The sequence below is a fragment of the Leptonychotes weddellii genome, chromosome 1 (genome assembly GCF_054177405.1).
Source record: "Leptonychotes weddellii isolate Sample4059 chromosome 1, ASM5417740v2, whole genome shotgun sequence".
Lineage (NCBI taxonomy): Eukaryota > Metazoa > Chordata > Mammalia > Carnivora > Phocidae > Leptonychotes > Leptonychotes weddellii.
The window spans coordinates 151734431-151754605 of NC_138369.1; the positions used below are offsets into that span (position 1 = coordinate 151734431).

Consider the following 20175-nt stretch of genomic DNA (forward strand, 5'->3'; position numbering starts at 1 on the left):
GATACTAGCCCTTCATCTGGTATGTCATTTGCAAATATCTTCTCCCATTCTATCAGTTGTCTTCTGGTTTTCTCGACTGTTTCCTTTGCTGTGCAAAAGCTTTTTATCTTTTTTTTTTTTTAAGATTTTATTTATTTTTTTGACAGAGAGAGACACAGTGAGAGAGGGAACACAAGCAGGGGGAGTGGCAGAGGGAGAACACGCTGAGCAGGGAGCCCGATGTGGGGCTCGATCCTGGGACCCTGGGACCATGACCTGAACTGAAGGCAGATGCTTAACCAACTGAGCCACCCGGCTCCCCTTTAAGCTTTTTATCTTGACGAATTCCCAATAGTTCATTTTTGCCCTTGCTTCCCTTGCTTTGGAAATGTTTCTAGCAAGAAGCTGCTGTGGCTGAGGGGTTGCTGTCTGTGTTCTCCTCTAGGATTTTGATGGATTCTTGTCTCACATTTAGGGCTTTCATCCATTTTGAGTCTATTTTTCATATGGTGTAAGGAAATGGTCCAGTTTCATTCTTTTGCATGTGGCTGTCCAATTTTCCCAACACCATTCGTTGAAGAGACTATCTTTTTTCCATTGGATAGTCTTTCCTGCTTTGTCCAAGATTAGTTGACCATGGAGTTCAGGGTTCATTTCTGGGTTCTTTCTTCTGTTCCCTTGATCTATGTATCTGTTTTTGTGCCAGTACCATACTGTCTTGATGATTACAGCTTTGTAATAGAGCTTGAAGTCCAGAATTGTGATGCCACCAGCTTTGGTTTTCTTTCTCAACATTCCTTTGGCTATTTGAGGTCTTTTCTGGCTCCATACAAATTTTAGGATTATTTGTTCCAGCTCTGTGAAAAAAGTCAATGGTATTTTGATAGGGATTGCATTGAATGTATAGATTGCTCTAGGTAGCATAGACATTTTAACAATATTTGTTCTTCCAACCCATCAGCAGGGAATGTTTTTCCATTTCTTTGTGTCTTCTTCAATTTCTTTCATAAGTGTTCTGTAGTTTCTAGAATACAGATCCTTTACCACTTTGGTTAGATTTATTCCTAGGTATCTTATGATTTTTGGTGCAGTTGTACATGGGATTGACTCCTCAATTACTCTTTCTTCTGTCTCATTGTTATAGAAATGAAACTGATTTCTGTGCATTGATTTTATATCCTGCCACTTTGCTGAATTCCTGTATGAGTTCTAGCAATTTTGGGGTGGAGTCTTTTGGGTTATCCACATAGAGTATCATGTCATCTATGAAGAGTGAGAGTTTAATTTCTTCTTTGCCAATTTGGATGCCTTCTATTTCTTTTTGTTTGTTTGATAGCTGAGACTAGGACTTCTAGTACTATGTTGAATAGCAGTGGTGATAGTGGACATCCCTGCCGTGTTCCTGACCTTAAGGGGAAAGCTCTCAGTTTTTCCACATTGATAATGATATTCTCTGTGGGCTTTTCATATATGGCTTTTGTGATATTGAGGTATGTTCCCCTATCCCTACACTGTGAAGAGTTTTAATCAAGAAAGGATGCTGTACTTTGTCAAATGCTTTTTCTGCATCTATTGAGAGGATCTGATGGTTCTTGTCCTTTCTTTTATTATGTAGTGTATCACACTGATTTATCTGCAGATGTTAAACCACCCTTGAAACCCAGGAGTAAATCCCACTGGGTCATGGTGAATAATCCTTTAATGTATTGTTGGATCCTATTGGCTAGTATCTTGGTGAGAATTTTGGCATCCATGTTCATCAGGGATTCTGGTTTGTAATTCTCCTTTTTGGTGGGGTCTTTGTCTGGTTTTGGGATCAAAGTAATGCTGGCCTCATAGAAAGAGTTTGGAAGTTTTCCTTTCCTTTTTATTTTTTGAAACTGCTTCAGAAAAATAGGTATTAATTCTTCTTTAAATGTTTGGTAGAATTCCCCTGGAAAGCCATCCAGCCCTGAACTCTTGTTTGTTGGGTGATTTTTGATTACCACTTCAATTTCCTTGCTGGTTATGGGTCTGTTCAGGTTTTCTATTTCTTCCTGTTTCAGTTTTGGTAGTTTATACATCTTTGGGAATGCATCCATTTCTTCCAGATTGCCTAATTTGTCAGCATATAGGTGCTTATAATATGTTCTTTTAATTGTTTGTATTTCTGTGGTGTTGGTTGTGATCTCTCCTCTTTCATTCATGATTTTATTTATTTGGATCCTTTCTCTTTTCTTTGATAAGTCTGGCCAGGGGTTTGTCAATCTTATTAATTCTTTCAGAGAACCAGCTCCTAGTTTCATTCACCTGTTCTACTGTTCTTTTGGTTTCTATTTCATTGATTTCTGCTCTAATCTTTATTAATTTTCTTCTCCTGCTTAGTTTAGACTTTATTTGCTGTTTTTTCTTCAGCTCCTATAGGTGTAAGGTTAGGTTATATATTTGAGACCTTTCTTGTTTCTTGGCAAAGGCTTGTATTGCTATATACTTCCCTCTTAGGACTGCCTTTGCAGCATCCCAAAGGTTTTGGACAGTTGTATGTTCATTTTAATCTGCTTCCCTGAATTTTTAAAATTCTTCTTTAATTTCCTGGTTGACCCATTCATTCTTTAGTAGGATGCTCTGTAGCCTCCATGTATGTGCATTCTTACCAAATTTCCTCTTGTGATTGACTTGTAGTTTCAAAGCATTGTGGTCTGAAAATATGCAGGGAATGACCCCAATCTTTTGGTACTGGTTGAGACCTGATTTGTGATCAGGATGTGATCTATTCTGGAGAATGTTCCATGCACACCCAAGAAGAATGTGTAGTCCATTGCTTTAGGATGGAAGGCTCTGAATATATCTGTGAAATCCATCTGGTCCAGTGTGCCATTCAAAGCCCTTGTTTCCTTGTTGGTCTTCTGCTTAGATGATTTGTCCATTGCAGTGAGGAGGGTGTTAAAGTCCTCTACTATTATTGAATTATTATTGATGAGTTTCTTTAAATTTGTTAATTGGCTTACATAATTTGCTGCTCCCATGTTAGGGACATAAATATTTACAATTGTTAAATCTTATTGTTGGATAGACCCTTTAAGTAGGATATAGTGTCCTTCCTCATCTCTTATTACAGTGTTTGGTTTAAAATTTAATTTGTCTGATATAAGGTTTGCCACCCCAGCTTTCTTTTGATGTCCATTAGCATGATAAATGGTATTCCACCCCCTCACTTTCAGTCTGGAGGTGTCTTTGGGTCTAAAATAAGTCTCTTGCAGACAGTGTATCAATGGGTCTTGCTTTTTTATCCAATCTGATACCCTGTGTTTTTTGATTGTGGCATTTAACCAATTTACATTCAGAGTAACTATTAAAAGAGATTAATTTAGTGCTATTGCATTACCTGTAAAGTCTCTGTTTCTGTATATTGTCTCTGTTCCTTTCTGGTCTAAGTTACTTTTGGGCTCTCTCTTTGCTTAAAGGATCCCTTTAATATTTCGTGTAGGGCTGCTTTAGTAATCACAAATTCTTTTAGTTTTTGTTTGTCCTGGAAGCTTTTTATCTCTCCTGTTTTGAATGACAGCCTTGCTGGATAAAGTATTCTTGGCTGCATATTTTTCTCATTTAGCACCCTGACTATATCATGCCAGTCCTTTCTCTCTTGCCAAGTCTCTGTGGTTATGTCTGCTGTCAGTCTAATCTTTCTACCCTTGTAGATTACAGACCTCCTGTCCCAAGCTGCTTTTAGGATTTTCTCTTTGTCTCTGAGATTTGCAAGTGTCACTATTATATGTCTTGGTGTTGACCATTTTTATTGATTTTAAGGGGGGTTCTCTGTGCCTTCTGGACTGGAATGCTTGTTTCCTTCCCCAGATTGGGGAAGTTCTCTGCTATAATTTGCTCCAATATACCTTCTGCCCCTCTCTTTCTCTCTCTCTTTCCTCTTCTTCTGGGATCCCAATTAGTCTAATATTGTTTCACTTTATGGTATCATTTATCTCTCGAATTCTCCCCTCATGATACAGTAGTTGTTTATCTCTTCCTCAGCTTCTTTATTCTCCATCATTTCATCTTCTATATCACTAATTCTCTTTTCTGCCTCATTTATCCCAGCAGTTAGAGTCTCCATTTTTTATTGTATCTCATTAGTAGCCTTATTTCAACTTGATTAGATTTTATTTCCTTTATTTGTCCAGAAAGAGATTCTCTAGTGTCGTCTATGCTTTTTTCAAGCCCAGCTAATATCTTTATAATCGTTATTCTGAGCTCTAGTTCTGACATCTTACTTATACCCATACTGATCAGGTCCCTGGCAGTCAGTACTGCCTCTTGTCCTCTTTTTTGAGGTGAGTGTTTCCACCTTGTCATTCTGTCCAGAGAATAAATGAACAAGAGAACAAAATACTAAAATGGCAACAATGACCCCAGGGAAATATACTCTAAGCAAATCAGAAGAGACCTGAAACTAAAAGAAAAAATAATAAAAATTAAAGAAAAAAGAATATAATCCAACAGGTGAACGGAATAGAGCAATACACTGGATCCTGTGTGTATTTTGTTCTGTTTGTTAGAAAACTAGATCCCAAAACTGTAAAGAAAGAAAAATTTATATATGTACAAAAATAAAATTAAATACAATGAAAAGATAGAATGTAACTGTAAAAATGAAGACTAAAAGAGAAAAAAAGAGAAAACAACAACAAAAAAAGAAGGAATATAGACAGGTGAACAGAACAGAGCAAAACACTATATCCTGAGTGTATTTTTGTTGGTTTGTCAGAAGAAACTGCATCCCAAAATTGTAAAGAAAGAAAAATGTATATACATATATTCAAAAATAAAATTAAATACAATGAAAGATAGAATATAACTGTAAAAATGAAAATTAAAAATGATTTGAAAAACGAGTTGATAAAATAAGAAATTGGTTGAAAAAGGAAAGGGAAAAAATTAAAATTGAAAGACTAAAGAATTGTGCAGAAAAAAACATGTATTCTATATACTATTTTCCCTTAGAGCTGAAGTTTTGCAGTTCTCTATGATTGGTAAACTTGGTCTTAGCTGGATATTCTTGCTGATCCTCTGGGGCAGGGGCCTGTTGTGTTGAATGAATAGAGTTTTACACTTTAATCAAATTTACACATCATAAGTCTGGAAGGCATGATTAACATGCATACTGACAGATTAATGGCCAACAGAACCGAACAGCTAAAATTAAATTGGCTAAAGTTAATATGATAAAATGTAATTAAAGATGAATAAAAAATCCTGTGTTTCAGTTCAGTAATTCAATAATCCATAAACAGGAAGAGGGAGAGCTTATTGAACAGCAGTTCATGCGAAAAAAGACTTAGATTTTTAATTGGTTGAGTGCTCACCATGACCACAGAGTTGGCAGAAAAACAAATGCAATTCACTTATCCCCCTCAGGCAGATAAAGCCTAATGTTATTGAATAATGATGGCTCTACAAGTCCCGAGGCCACAATGTACAGACAAAAGAAGGGGAGCTTTAGTTCTTGGTGTCAGTCTTATTCTCTTTCTTGGCCTGCAGCTGTCCCTCCCAGCACTTATGTGCTTCCTTGATCTTAGACCTGTGGGTCTCAGCCAGGTCAGCCAGCACCTTCTTGCTGCCCCTGTCAGCCTTCAGCTTAGGGATGTGTTCCATAAGAATCAGGTTGTTTTTAAACGCATTCCCCTTTATCTTCAGGTATAGGCTGCGATACATGCAATGGTCGGTCTTCTTAAATTCACTGCATCTTCTGAGGAACCAGCTCTGAATTCTTACCCAGCTTACCTTCTCAGGCATTGGACAGTACCCTTTGCATATTTGTGCCCATTGTACCTGCCTTTACAGCAGGGCAAGGTGTTTCTTCAACACTGAGTGTGGGAATGGACAGGAACAGGCTTCTGAATGATCAGCCCATCCTTGATTAGCTTCCAGATACACTGATAGGAGTTGGTGTTGGAGATTTCATTTGTCTCACTGGTTCCAACCAGACCTTCTTTTTGCCACAGTGAAGGATACTGGAGGTGAGCCCTTCAACAAGCAGTTCTAGGAACCAGATCACGGAAGAGAAGCAGTCCTGCTGTTACTATGTACTGACTCATGTTCTCAGGGTCCACCCATCCAACACATACTTACTTAGCACCTACCAGAAGTAGCTAGCTGGTCAGTGCTACATGGTAATAAAGATAATCAAGGACTTGAGGAGCTTTTTGTCTAATGTTTTATTTATTTCAATGTTTGTATTATATTATAATAAGATTTATAAGTGCTTAAATGTTGATGAAATTGATAGATAAAAATTCTTCACAACAATCAAGAAGATGTTTTATTCTTTCTTATGAAAGTGAAAAACAAAGTCTAAGAGAGATCAAGTAACCCGCCTACAGTCACACAGCTAATTAGGGACAGAGTCTGGGTTTGAACTCATCTCTGGCTCCCAAAATCCAGGCTTTTTTTTTTTTTAAATATTTTATTTATTTATTTGACAGAGAGACTGGAGAAAGGGAACACAAGCCAGGGAAATAGGAGAGGGAGAAGCAGGCTTCCCACTGAGGAGGGAGTCCGATGCGGGGCTCGATCCCAGGACCCTGTGATCATGACCTGAGCTGAAGGTAGAGGCTTAACAACTGAGCCATTCAGGCACCCCCCAAAATCCAGGCTTTTTCTAATGTGCTATTCATCCCATTGTATTAAAATAAATGCTTTCTTTTTCTGATTTATTAATGTAAGAGTAAGAAAAGACTTATAAACCCAGAGCCCAGAAATAAATATATGGTCAATTAATTTACAACAAAGGAGCCAAGAATATACAATGGGAAAAGACAGTTCAATAAATAGTGTGGGGAAAACCAGACAGCCATGTGAAAAAGAATAAGGCTGGACCACCATCTGACACCATATACAAAATTAACTCAAAATGGATTAGAGACTTGAACATCAGAACTGACACCTAGAAGAAAATAGGGAGTAAGCTCCTTGACACTAGTCTTGGTGATGATTTTTTTTTTTTTAAAGAGAGGGAGAAGCAGGGGAGGGGCAGAAGGAGAGGAAGAGAGAGAATCTTAAGCACCCTCCATGCCTAGCACCCAATAAGGGGCTGAATCTTATGACCTTGAGATCATGACCTGAGCTGAAATCAAGAGTTGGACACTTAACCAACTGAGTCACTCAGAGGCCCCAGTAATGATTTTTTAAATCTGACACCAAAATTAACAGCAACAAAAGCAAAAAAAGACAAATAGAACTACATTAACTAAAGAGCTTCTGCATAGCAAGGGAAACCATCAGCAAAATAAAAAGGCAGCCTACCAAATGGGAGAAAATATTTGCAAATCATATAGCTGATAAGGGGTTAATATCCAAAATATATAAAGAACACATACAATTCAATGGCAAAAGAAAAATTGATTAAAAAATTGGCAGATCAGGGCGCCTGGGTGGCTCAGTTGGTTAAGCAACTGCCTTCGGCTCAGGTCATGATCCTGGAGTCCCGGGATCGAGTCCCGCATCGGGCTCCCTGCTCGGCAGGGAGTCTGCTTCTCCCTCTGATCCTCCCCCTCTCATGCTCTCTGTCTCCCATTCTCTCTCTCAGATAAATAAATAAAAAATCTTTAAAAAAAAAATTGGCAGATGATCTGAATAGTTTTCTAAAGAAGACATACAGATTGTAACAGGTATGTGAAAAGATGTTCAACATCACTAATCATCAGGGAAATGCAACTCAAAATGACAATGCGATACTACCTCACACCTGTTAGAATGGCAATTATCAAAGACACAGGAAATTAACAAATGTTGGCAAGGATGTGGAGAAAATGGAACCCTTGTGCACTGTTGATGTGAATGTAAATTGGTGCAATCACTATGAAGAAGAGCATAGAGGTTCCTCAAAAACTTAAAAATAGAGCTCTCAGCAATTCCACTTCTGGGCATTTACTTGAAGAAAATGAAAACACTAGTTTGAAAAGATACATGCACCCTTTATGTTCATTACAGCACTATTTATAAGTCAATATATGGAAACAAAATAAGAGTCCATCAGTGGATGAATGAATAAAGAAATTGTGGTGTATACATACATTGAAATATTGTTCAGTCATAAAAAAAAGGAAATTTCGTTATTTGTGATGATATGAATGACACTCAAGGGCATTGTGCTAAGTGAAAAAAAGTCAGCAAAAGACAGATATTGTGTGATCTCTTTTATATCTGGAATCTTAAAAATCAAGCTCATAGATAAAGAGAACAGACTGGTGGTTGCCAGAAGTAGGAGATGGTGGGGTGGGAGAAATGGATGAAGGGGTCAAAGGTAATAAACAAATAAATAATAAACAAAACATTTACATAGAAAGGCAAAGAACCTAGCATAGTCAAAACAATGCTGCAGAGGAAAGCAACCTGATTTCAAGACCTACTTTAAAGCTCAAGTAATCAAAAAGAGTGTGATGTTGGCATAAAGGTGTACATATAGATCAATAAAGAAGAATAGAGAGTGTAGAAATAAATCTATATATATATGGTCAGTTGATTTGCAGCAAAGTACCCAAGGCATTTCATTACCAATAAAAACTTCTTAAAAGTACACCTCAAGAAGTTAGAAAAGTTTTCATACATGAAGTTCTGAGAATCAAAATGAAAGATAAGAAACATATAAATGTATAGGACTTCCAAATCATGATGGAATTATCTAAAGAATCTAGCAAGTTCTCAATAGCATTGTTTTCAAAAGTATTTAGGTATAGGGGCACCTGGGTGGCACAGTCAGTTAAACATCTGACTCTTGGTTTTGGCTCAGGTTATGATCTCAGGGTTGTGCGATAGAGCTCTGTGTTGTCCCCGCCTTGGCTTTCTCTCTCCCTCTCTTTCTCTGCATTCCCCACCCCCATGTGCTCTCTCTTATAAATAAATAAATTAATTAAAAAAAAGTATTTAGCTATAATAAGAGCATAATTCCATAGGCTTTTCAAAAGATTTATTTAATTGAGAGACAGAGAGCATGCAAGTGAGAGGAAGGACAGAGGGGGAGAGAGTCTTAAGCACATTCTGAGCTGGGCAGGGAGCCCCAGGCGAGGTTGATCTCACGACCCTGAGATCATGACCTGAGCCTAAACCAAGAGTCAGATGCTTAACTGACTGTGCCATCCGGGGACCCTTAATTCCATACAATTTAATTAAATCAAAGATCAAGTTCTCTGCTGTGTGAATAATTTAAGTGATGATAGACGAATCTGTATTTAAGAGAATTATTTTCTTTAATAATTTATTAAAAATATATGATACTTCCATTGCATATTTTTCATCATCTTTATTGTCCTTATATTACCTCTGATTAATGCCAAAGGACTGACAGTAGCATAGAAATTTAGGGGTACCTGGGTGGCTCAGTCAGTTAAGCGTCTGCCTTTGGGTTGGGTTTTGATTCTGGGGTCCTGGGATCAAACCCTGAGTCAGGATCCCTGCTGAACGGGGAGTCTGCTTCTCCCTCTCCCTTGCCTTCTGCCCCTCCCCCCACTCATGCTCTGTCTATCTCACTCTCAAATAAATAAAATCTTTAAAAAAATTTTTAAAAAGAAATTGTCCACAAAAGTCTGGACACCCAGGATGACTGGGTCATATGCCCATAATAGGGTTGAAGAAGATGAGGTGATGAAATCCACCCAGCACATGACCACGAAGAAATGCACCTGCAGCAGGATGGTCTGGGTGGCCCTTTTCTCTGAGGCGGTTCGTAAGAAGAGGCTGGTATTGCGAAGGTGCTAGGGCTGCCTGTGATACCTGGACAAGAGAATCACCACCATGTATGCACTTGCAAGAAGCATGAATCCTGCAGAGGAGGCATCTCTAAAGTGTGACAGTATGAAAAACAGACTCCAGATGATGTAGTTTATGGAGAAAAGTGAGAAGTATTTATTGGTATTTAGCAGATTGGTCTTGGTCACATTAGAAGCCATGGTTTAGCACATGAGGCTACTACTGAAAGACAAACTGGGGACCCATAAGGAGAAGGAATGGAAGATGTAACTGGTGGATTTCTGTTTAAACTTGTCCAGCCAGGAGATGCTGGGGCTAATGACCATGGCCTGGAGTATGCACAAAAGCAGGTGTTGCAGATGGAGAGGCCCCTTAACATGTTGTTCATGTTGAAAAACACCTTACATTTGAAGTCATTTTGACAATTCAGTGACTCAAAAGTTCTTGGTGAAGACACTAAGAACAGTATTGTGAAGAGCATCACTCTATGGATGAGGGCCAACTAGCAGGTGGTCAGGTCAGTGACCTTATGCCTGAGATCCAGAAGGAGTGGAAGAGAAGTAGAAAAGTGTTGGCTGAGTCCAATACCAGCTCGGAAAAAAAGGCATTTTTTGTTTATGGTAACATAAGTGGGAAGTGACCATCTTAATGGAAAAAAGGAAACATTCTGTATCTCACAAAAAAAATCAAGATTAACACTGCCATTATCATTCTAATTTTACCTAATTATTCTCAATTAGCTCTATCTCATATAAATGCTTACTACAGACTTGGCATGAGTTTAGTCACCATGTAATTCATATATTTCAAACACCAACACATCCATAAATCATGCCTCTGTAGGGTGCACGTTATCTATGCTCCTAGAGGACCTGGGGCTCACTCTTTAGGAAGCATGTCTTTACTTTCTGAATTGTTTCATTTCATATTCATAATCCAGTATAGCGTTGCACATATAAAAATAAATCATGGGTATTTGTACAAATAAACTCAATAAATTTTACACTAATGGAAAAAGAATCAACACATTCCCCCCAACATTTTTTGGGGGAAAATAATGTTCTGTTGAATCTATCCCACATCACATCACTTTGACACATTTTATTTTTGTCCATCCTCCACATTTAAGTACCCTTGTAATTACATAAGGCCCATCCCGCTAATGCAAGATAATCTCCCGATCATAAAGTTAGCTGATTATTAACCTTGATTCCCTACTCTCCTTAGCTCCCTTTTATCATATTACCATCAAGGGTCTTTGGTTTGGGATGTGGACATCTTTTTACTAACTTTATCTCCTAAAAATGATCTGGCTCTCTCCTGGTTTAGTTTCCATACCAGAGACCCCTTATGTAAACTCTCTTCATTTCAGGGGGAGATCGCGAATGCCCTTCAAGTTTCAAGAGGAGAAACAAACAAACACATTTAGTTATACTTATGGACTCTTATATTGAGAAAATGAAAATATAGTAAACAAAATATAATATTTGATAAATAATCCTGTGTACCATATATTTGTAATTTGTTCTTTAGTCCTCCAGATATGCTATTTTTTTTTCTAAATCGTTCCCTCCAGGCTGGAACTTTATTACATATAATTCTAGTAAAGGTATGTGAAATTATAGTTTTCAAAATAAATAAGTTTTTTTGACTGAATAAGTAATTGTATGCAAACTTATTATAAGGAAAATATAAATCATCTATTTTCAATAGGCTCAAGGAATAGCAATATGCAGGCATTGTGATTTGATATGATAATGGAGATATATATATATAAATACACTTCATAGAAAATAAAATGCCTAAGTAATAGAAATACATGAATATTTTAGACTGCTTATTTTCTCTGAAGACATAATCACAAGTGCCAAAACCTTATAAATACAATCATGGTAATAGCCACTTCTATAGCTTTGACTGACAAATGTTGATTTGTGGTCCTTAATTTAAATGCATGTTTCAGTGAGAAAATATGAATAATACTTTGGAATAATTCCCCTTGCCCACCAAAAATCAACCTGGCCATCTTCTAATGAAAGGGAAATTGTGATCTCTCAGAAGAGACTTTAGGGTCTTATTATATGAAATTGTACTGTAATCACTTTTCTTAAAGAGAGAGTGCACCATTGCATGAACTTACACACACACACACACACACACACACACTATCGCCAACACCACCAACACCCCACCATCACCACCAGCAATAAAAGCTTCTAAAGTAGGGTATCTGTAATCTGGACAATACATTTCTTGATCAGCATCTCTGAACTGTTAGAGCGCCCAGACTGATGCGGGAAAAAATGCTTGGCATTTAGTGTGAAAACCCCGGCTGTCTGTTCCTTAGAGGAACATGTGTTTGCTTTTCGGAACATGATTTCGGCTTTCGGTGGCCCTGGCTGTCACACCATTGCTGACCCAACAGCCAGCGCCCACACGTCTTTCAGCTGAGAGAGTGTCATGAGGGATTAGGCTGGTGTGTTGGGACGAGGGTTATGGAAGGTGAGTTTTTATAATCTGTGAGGTTCATTGGTGAGGCAATGACAGGAATACAATCTTAAACCCAGTGGGGAAGAGAAGTATTTTATTTTATTTTATTTATTTTTATTTTTTTATTTTTTTAAAGATTTTATTTATTTATTTGACAGAGAGAGACACAGTGAGAGAGGGAACACAAGCAGGGGAAGTGGGAGAGGGAGAAGCAGGCTTCCCGCCGAGCAGGGAGCCCGATGCGGGGCTCGATCCCAGGACCCTGGGACCATGACCCGAGCCGAAGGCAGACGCTTAACCGACTGAGCCACCCAGGCGCCCCGGAAGAGAAGTATTTGAAAACAATCTTCAGGGCTGTGGTTTCTCCCATCTGTCTTTTCTCTAAGGCATCTAGATTAATGGATGAAATTTTTAAATTAATTTTCATTTTCCTGTACATTTATTGTCTTTATTCTCATAGCCTACGTGGAGTAGAAGATTTGAAATTGACGAGAAGCATTATGAGGTGTCTTGTGCCACGGTTAAGAATGCAGTCTTTGCCAGAGGCAGCATGGGTTTGAATCCTGTCTTTGCCACCTGATTCAGTTAAGAGGCACTTTTCTAGGTACTGGGAACGTAGCAGTAAACAAAAAAGACAAAATCTCCACCTCCAGGAACAATATTTAGTAGCTTTAGGACATTACTCTGTAACTCAGCTTCCTCCTCAATGGGAACTATAAAGGAACCTACTTCTTGGGCATGTTATAAACCTTAACTGAACTAATATACACAAAATGCTTAGTCCAGAGTTTAGCACATAGAAAGCATTTCATAAATGTTAATTATTATATTTAAGACCTTTTTTTCGGGGCGGGGGGAATGCTGATGACTTGTATTTTTGTAAAGTGTAACACACGCTCTTGTACCTGGGTCCTCTTCTCAGGGCTCTGCTTTTGGGAAACCCAAACTGACACAGCCCTTCATTGGTGGTGTGTGTTCCGCATATCTTCTCCCACTCAGTCACTTGCATTTCACTTTTTTAATAAGACCTTTTAATGAAAAGAAGTTCTTAATTTTAATGTAGACCAATTTCTCAATCTTATGTTAAATGTTTTTTGTGTCCTAGTTATGAAATTCTTCACCACCCTGATATCATGAAGATGTTCTTCTATATTTTCCTCCAAACTTTTATTTTTGGAGTTACAGTCCATCTGGAATTGGTTTTGTGTATGGTAACAGGTAAAGGAAGTTTCTTCTTTTTTACATAGGGATGCCTAGTTGACTGTGGTAGGCAGAATGATGGCCTTGCAAAGATGTCCATGTCCTAATCACGGAGATTTCCAAAGCAAAGGGGACTTTGCAGATGTGACTTTGAGATGGGGAGACTATCCTGGGTTTTCTGATTGGGCCCCATTTAATCAGATGGGTCCCTCAAACAGGAGAACCTTTCCAGGCTGTGGTCAGAGAGAGATGTGACTAGGGAAGAATTATCAGAGAAATGCAACATCACTGGCTTTGAAAATGAAGCAAAGGCCATGAGTCAATGTGGAACAATGAGTTGGGAACACCAGAAGCTTCTAGAACCTGAGCATGGCAAGGGAATGGATTTTCTTAGAGTCTCCAGAGAATAACACAGCCCTACCAATACTTTGATTTATCTCATTGCGGCTTGTGTTGGATTTCTGACATAAAGAACCGTAAGATAATAAAGTTGTGTTGTTTTAAGATAAGTTTGTGGTTATCTGTTATGACAGCTATATAGGACTAATGTATGGACCCAGCACTATTTATGGAAAAGACCATCTTTTACCCACTGTTCTACAGCTCTGCTTTTGTCATAATTGCGTGTGCATCCAAGCATTACCTATTTCTGCATTTTTTATTTTGTGCCAGTGGGCTTTTTGTCCATTTTTGTGCAAGTACTGCACTCCTTTAACCTATATAGCTTTTTAATATTTTAAAAAAAATTTAATAATTCCTCTAAATAATTCTCAGTAGGGCAAAGTTTCCCATGGTGTTCTTTAACAGTGACTTGGCTCTCCTTACTTCTTTATATCTCAATGTAAATTATATAATCACCTTGTCAATTTCGACAGCAATAATAACAAAAATTTACTGGGATTTTGATTGGTATGGCACTTGTTCCATAGATCAATTCAGGAACTTGATGTCTTCATAATACTGATTTTGAAAAATCCATTAATGGCATTTTTGTCATTTATTTGATCTTCCTTAATTTTTCTTAATAATGCTTGTAGTTTTCTATGCAGAGGACTTGTACAACTTTTGTTAGATTTATTCTTAAGCATTTAATCTTATTTTATTGTAAACAATATACTTTAAATTTTTTCTGGTTTTTTTGCTAATGTATACAATTTATTTTTGTATACTATATATACAGTTTTTGTATATTGACTATTCCAGTATCTTTGCTAATACACTTATTAATATTAAAATTTATCTGTAGATTCTTTTGGAATTTACACATACAACCGTATGATCTGTAAATAATGACAGTTTTCTTTTCCTGTCCTTACAACTTTTATTTTGTGTTTTGCTTTATTCCAAAGCTAGAACCTCTAATACAGTGGTGAATAAAAGTGAGGAGAGCAGGTATTTATTTTGTTCTTTATATTAAAGAAAAGTTTCAATATTTCTCCAAGAAGTATGATGTTTGTTGTATGTTTTTTTAGAACAGCTTTTGATTAGATTTGGAAATTTATCTATTACCAGTTTGTTAGGAGTTATTGTTTAATTATATTTTTTATTTTGAGATAATTTGTAGATTTTTTCCCCAAATTCCTTGGAGATTCATCCAAGTTGTTTCATATATAAATACTGTAGTTCATTCTTTTTTGTTGCTGAGTAGTATTCCATAGTACAGATACATCATATTTTGTTTAACATTCACACATTGAAGGACCTCTGGATTGTTTCAGTTTTTGATTATCATGAATAAAGCTGCTATGAACATGTATGTATAGATTTTTGTGTGAATGTACGTTTTCATTTCTCTGGGATAAATGTCCATGAGTGCAATTGCTGGATCATCTGGAGCCTTTATGCCTAGCATTATAGGAAAGTGCCAAACTGTTTCTCAGTGTAGCAGTACCAAAGAGGTTGTTTTTTTTTTTTTATCAGGAATAAATGTTAAAGTTTATCAAATGCTTTTATCATCACCTGTTTAGATGATCTTATGATTTTTTCCCTTTTATTCTGTTATTATGGTGAATTATGTTGCTTAATCTTTGAATTTAAAGGAACCTTACATTCTCAGCTAAATAGAATTTGTTCAGGATGGATTATCCTTTCTTTCTTTTTTTTTTTTTAAGATTTTATTTATCTATTTGAGAGAGAGAGAGCACAAGTGGCAGGGGAGAGGGGCAGAGAGAGGGGAAAAGCAGACTCCCCGCTGAGCAGGGAGCCTGAGGGAGGGCTCCATCCCAGGACCCCGGGATCACGACCTGAGCCGAAGGCAGATGCTTAAACCACCGAGCCACACAGGCGCCCCACGGATAGATTATCCTTTCTATGTATTTTTGGACTTTGTTAATGTTTTGCCCAGAATTATTGACTCTGTGTTGATGAGTGTCGTTGTCTTGAAATCTTCCTTTCTTGTGACATCCTTGCAGGGGTTTGGTATCAACGTTATGCTGCCTCACAGACTGAGTTAGGAAATATTTCCACTTTCTGAAATATTATATAAATGAATTTGTGTGATATCAGTGTTACTTCTTCCTAACTATTTGGTAATATTCACTGCTGAAGTCTACTGGGCCTGGAATATTTTGTGGAAAGGTTTTAAAAGCGCATACTGCTATCTCTTCGTGGCATATTGACGGTTTCATCATTATGAAGTATCCCTTTTTACTTTTTTATTTTTTTTTTAAAGATTTTATTTATTTATTCATGAGAGACAGAGAGAGAGACAGAGGCAGAGGGAGAAGCAGGCTCCCCGCGGAGCAGGGAGCCCGATGTGGGACTCGATCCCAGGACCCTGGGATCATGACCTGAGCCGAAGGCAGACGCTTAACCGACTGAGCCACCCAGGCGTCCCATGAAGTATCCCTTTTTAACTCTAGTAACGCTTTTTGCCTTAAAATCGTTTTGTCTAATATCAATTTAGCTACAAAAGTGTTTGTATGTTATTATTTTGTCCATCTTTTAACTTTTTTTAAGATTTTATTTATTTATTTGAGAGAAATAAAGCACAGAGGGAGAGGGAGAGGGAGAGGGAGAAGGAGAGGGAGAAGCAGACTGCCCAGTGAGCAGAGAGCCCAACTCAGAGCTCAATCCCAGGACCCTGAGATCATGACCTGAGCTGAAAGAAGACACTTAACCGACTGCACCACCCAGGTGCCCCCATCTTCTAACTTTTCTATAATTAAGATCTACCTACTATTGGAAGCCTACAGTTGTTGAGTTTTATTTTTAAAATCCAGTCTGAGGGGCAGCTCATTGGCTTAGTTGGTAGAGCATGTGACTCTTGACCTCAGGGTCATGAGTTCAGGTTCCACGTTCATTGTGGAGCTTACTTAAAATTAAAAAAAAACCTGGTCTGAAAATTATTTTTTTCTTTGGGGAATTTATATTTAATGTGAGTACCAATATATTTGAGTTTAAATATACTATATTAGTGTCCAGTTTTTATATGTCATACCCGTTTCTTTTCTCTCTTTCCTGCTTTCTTTTGGATTGATTTCATTATTATTATTGTTCCATTTAATGTTCTTTTAGTTAAGCTATACCCAGATTTCTAACCTATAGAAACTGGGATATAATAAATGGTGTTGTTTTAAGCCATTAAATTTGTGGTAAGTTGTTATGTGGTAATTGAAACTGATGCATGCTCCTTCATACTTGAAGGGTATTTTGTTGGATGAAGAATTTTAGATTGGCAATATTTATTTTTCAGAACTCTGTAAATCATTCCAGTGTGTTTTGGATGCCATTATTTATTTACTAAGTCAGCTTCCAGTTGAATTATTGCTCTTTTGAAGATAATCTCAATAATTCTTGTTCTTTTTTAAGATTTTCTCTTTCATTTTCATCAGTTTACCTTGATATACCTAGAATTTTTTTTTGTTAATTCTTTTGAATTCTAAAGTGGATTTACACTTATCTGAGGAGTGTCTAGAACTACTAGCAATGCAAGTTCACTTTGATATAGTATCAAGGATTAAGATATTTTATGACTAAGCTAAATCTTCATCTCTATACTCTTACAGCTTAGTCCTTGGGATATTTACTAGGCCCCCCCCAAACCCCACCCCCATTCCTTGATTAAGCCTTATTATCCAGTTTTTGTCTTCCATCCAGATGAGGGTATTAAAAAACTCTGCTCAACTTTTTATTCATCTCTTCCATAGTTGGTATATACCCTTAGGACAAAAGTGACCAAATTGGTAGGCTCATCTGTATTATTCCACCCTTATTCTTTTCCTTTCTTTCCTCACTCTTGACCCTAATGATCTTCACTGACTTGTTAGCTCTCCAATACCTACAAGTAGATTTTTTTGGAAAAAAGTTTGTCGAGATTTTCTGGGGGCTACTGGTCAAAATTATTCTGTCTGCCATTACCAGAAGTTGAAAATTCATTGTGGATTTTAAGATACATATCCCACTGCAGCTGTCTTTCAACTTACTGTGGTCCCTATTGTAGGCTACTAGTTTTTAAATCAGTTCCTAGCAAGTGTGTTAGATCCTTAGATGTTTTAATGAACATTTAATCAATGTTAATCTAATTTTAAAGAAGAATTCATTGGTCACATACAGTATGTGTCACCTAGGTGAGGTCTTATTGGAAATAAGAGAAGTCTAAAACTAATTTCATGCTATTAGGTATGTAAGAAACAGGAAAAAAAGAGTTCAGTACAATGAGGTATTACATCACCCCATTAGGATATGTATAATAAAAAAGTGTCCACAAAGATGTGAAGAAATTGAAATGCTTATACACTGTTGGTGGGCTTGGCAAAACAGGCTGGCAGTTCCTCAAAAGTTTAAATATAGGGTTACCACATAGGCCAGCAATTCTACTCCTAGACATATATCTAAGAGAAATGAAAGTTTATGTCCATAAAAAAACTTATACATGAATGTTCAAAGTAGCATTATTTATAATGGCCCAACAGTGGAAACAACACAAGTAGTCATCAATGATGAATGAATAGATAAAACGTGGTATAGCTACATGAGGGAATATTATTCAGCAACAAAAAACAATGAAGTACTAGACATACTACAACATGGGTGATCTGGAAAATATTATGCTGAGTGAAAAAAGCCAGTCACAAAGGACCACATATTTTATGATTCCATTTATATGAAATGGTCAGAATAGGAAAATCTTTTTTTTCTTTTAAAGATTTTTTATTTATTTGACAGGGAGAGACACAGCGAGAGAGGGAACACAAGCAGGGGGAGTGGGAGAGGGAGTAGCAGGCTCCCCGCAGAGCAGGGAGCCCGATGTGGGGCTCGATCCCAGGACCCTGGGATCATGACCTGAGCTGAAGGCAGACGCTTAACAACTGAGCCACCCAGGCGCCCCCAGAATAGGAAAATCTTTAGAAACAGAAATTAGATTAGTTGTTGTCTAGGTCTGAAGGGGTTGAGGAGAATGAGGAGTTACTGTAATGGGTACAGAGTTTCTTTTTAGGATAATGAAAACATTCTAAAATTGATTATTACAATGATTGCACAACTCTGTGAATATACTAAAAACTTACCTTTAAATAAGTGAATTGTGTAGTATGTGAATTAGATCTCAATACATTGGTTATATATAAAAAACACAAGTTATAATCTGTGCTATTGACTTCCACTGCAAAAAGAGTTCAAAACGTGTGAGAGTTGTGGTGTTGGTGTTAAAAGAAAAAAAAAAGTGGGGCACCCGGGTGGCTCAGTCAGTTGAGCATCTGACTCTTGGTTTCAGCCCAGGTCATGACCTCAGGGTCCTGGGATGGAGCTCGATGCTCAGTGGGGAGTCTGCTTGAGGATTCTCTTTCTGCCCCTCCCTGCTTTCTCTCTCTAAAATAAATAAATCTTTAAACAAGAAAGAAAGAAAAAAGTAAAATCCACACTGCATTCAATAATCTCTCTTCTGTTGGTGAAAATGAGTTGTTTTTCATATTTTTATCTATCCATTTTATACTTTTGGAGGGAAGGTGATTTGGATGATTTCATATTTTAACATTGAATCATTTGTTTATAAGATTTTAAGTATCATTTGAAAATGCCCATGAATAGACTCCCAAGAGGAAATTAGATTTCAAAGAGAGATATTTGCTGTAAATTTTTCTTATGAAATGTTAGCCAAATGACTCCTTGATGCTATTCTGACCAGAAGTCTGCTGATGAACACTGATAGAGTTATTGATTGCTTCTGTGGTAGAATTTAAAAATATGTAATGAGACTAGATGCTGAGTAAAAGAGTATTTGAATAAATGCTCATTTCCTGGGTATTCTGATTTTCTCATACTGTAAAACATTTGGTTATGACTTTAGGGTTAGATTTTGCTTTTAGTAAGCTTTAGGGAAAATCAATTCATTTCAAAAAATTGTATGTAGTAAATGGCTAATTCACGTCTTTTGTCTTTTCATATATGATGTGAAAATTAAGGGACTAAAAAAGAATGTCCACTAATAAAAGCTGAAAGTGCATTCAGTATACCTGTACCTAGATCATCAAGGCTTACATATAAAAACATTTTATTTATGTTTATTTATTTATGTGTTTATTTGCAAACTACTGTTCTGGGAGCCTTTGTAAGAACAATAGTAAGAATGAAGTGAGTTCATTTGCTCTTGGACCAAAATTAGCAAGTTTATGTCATCGTTTGCCGAGTGACAATGGGAAGAATAAGAATTGATGAGCTTTTAGAGAGCGTTTTAGGAAACTCCATGTTAATTCATGTGAATAATATTGTCATAAATATGATGATCATATACTCTGAACCTCAAATTTGAACACATTATCTGATAATTTAGAGTGTATTTATGAGATC

At 37.0% G+C, this 20175-nt stretch overlaps 1 pseudogene; it reads right to left on the reverse strand.

Moving 5' to 3' along the window:
• Positions 1 to 5451: 5451 nt before the first annotated feature.
• Positions 5452 to 12074, reverse strand: LOC102747058 (uncharacterized; annotated as a pseudogene).
• Positions 12075 to 20175: the final 8101 nt, after the last annotated feature.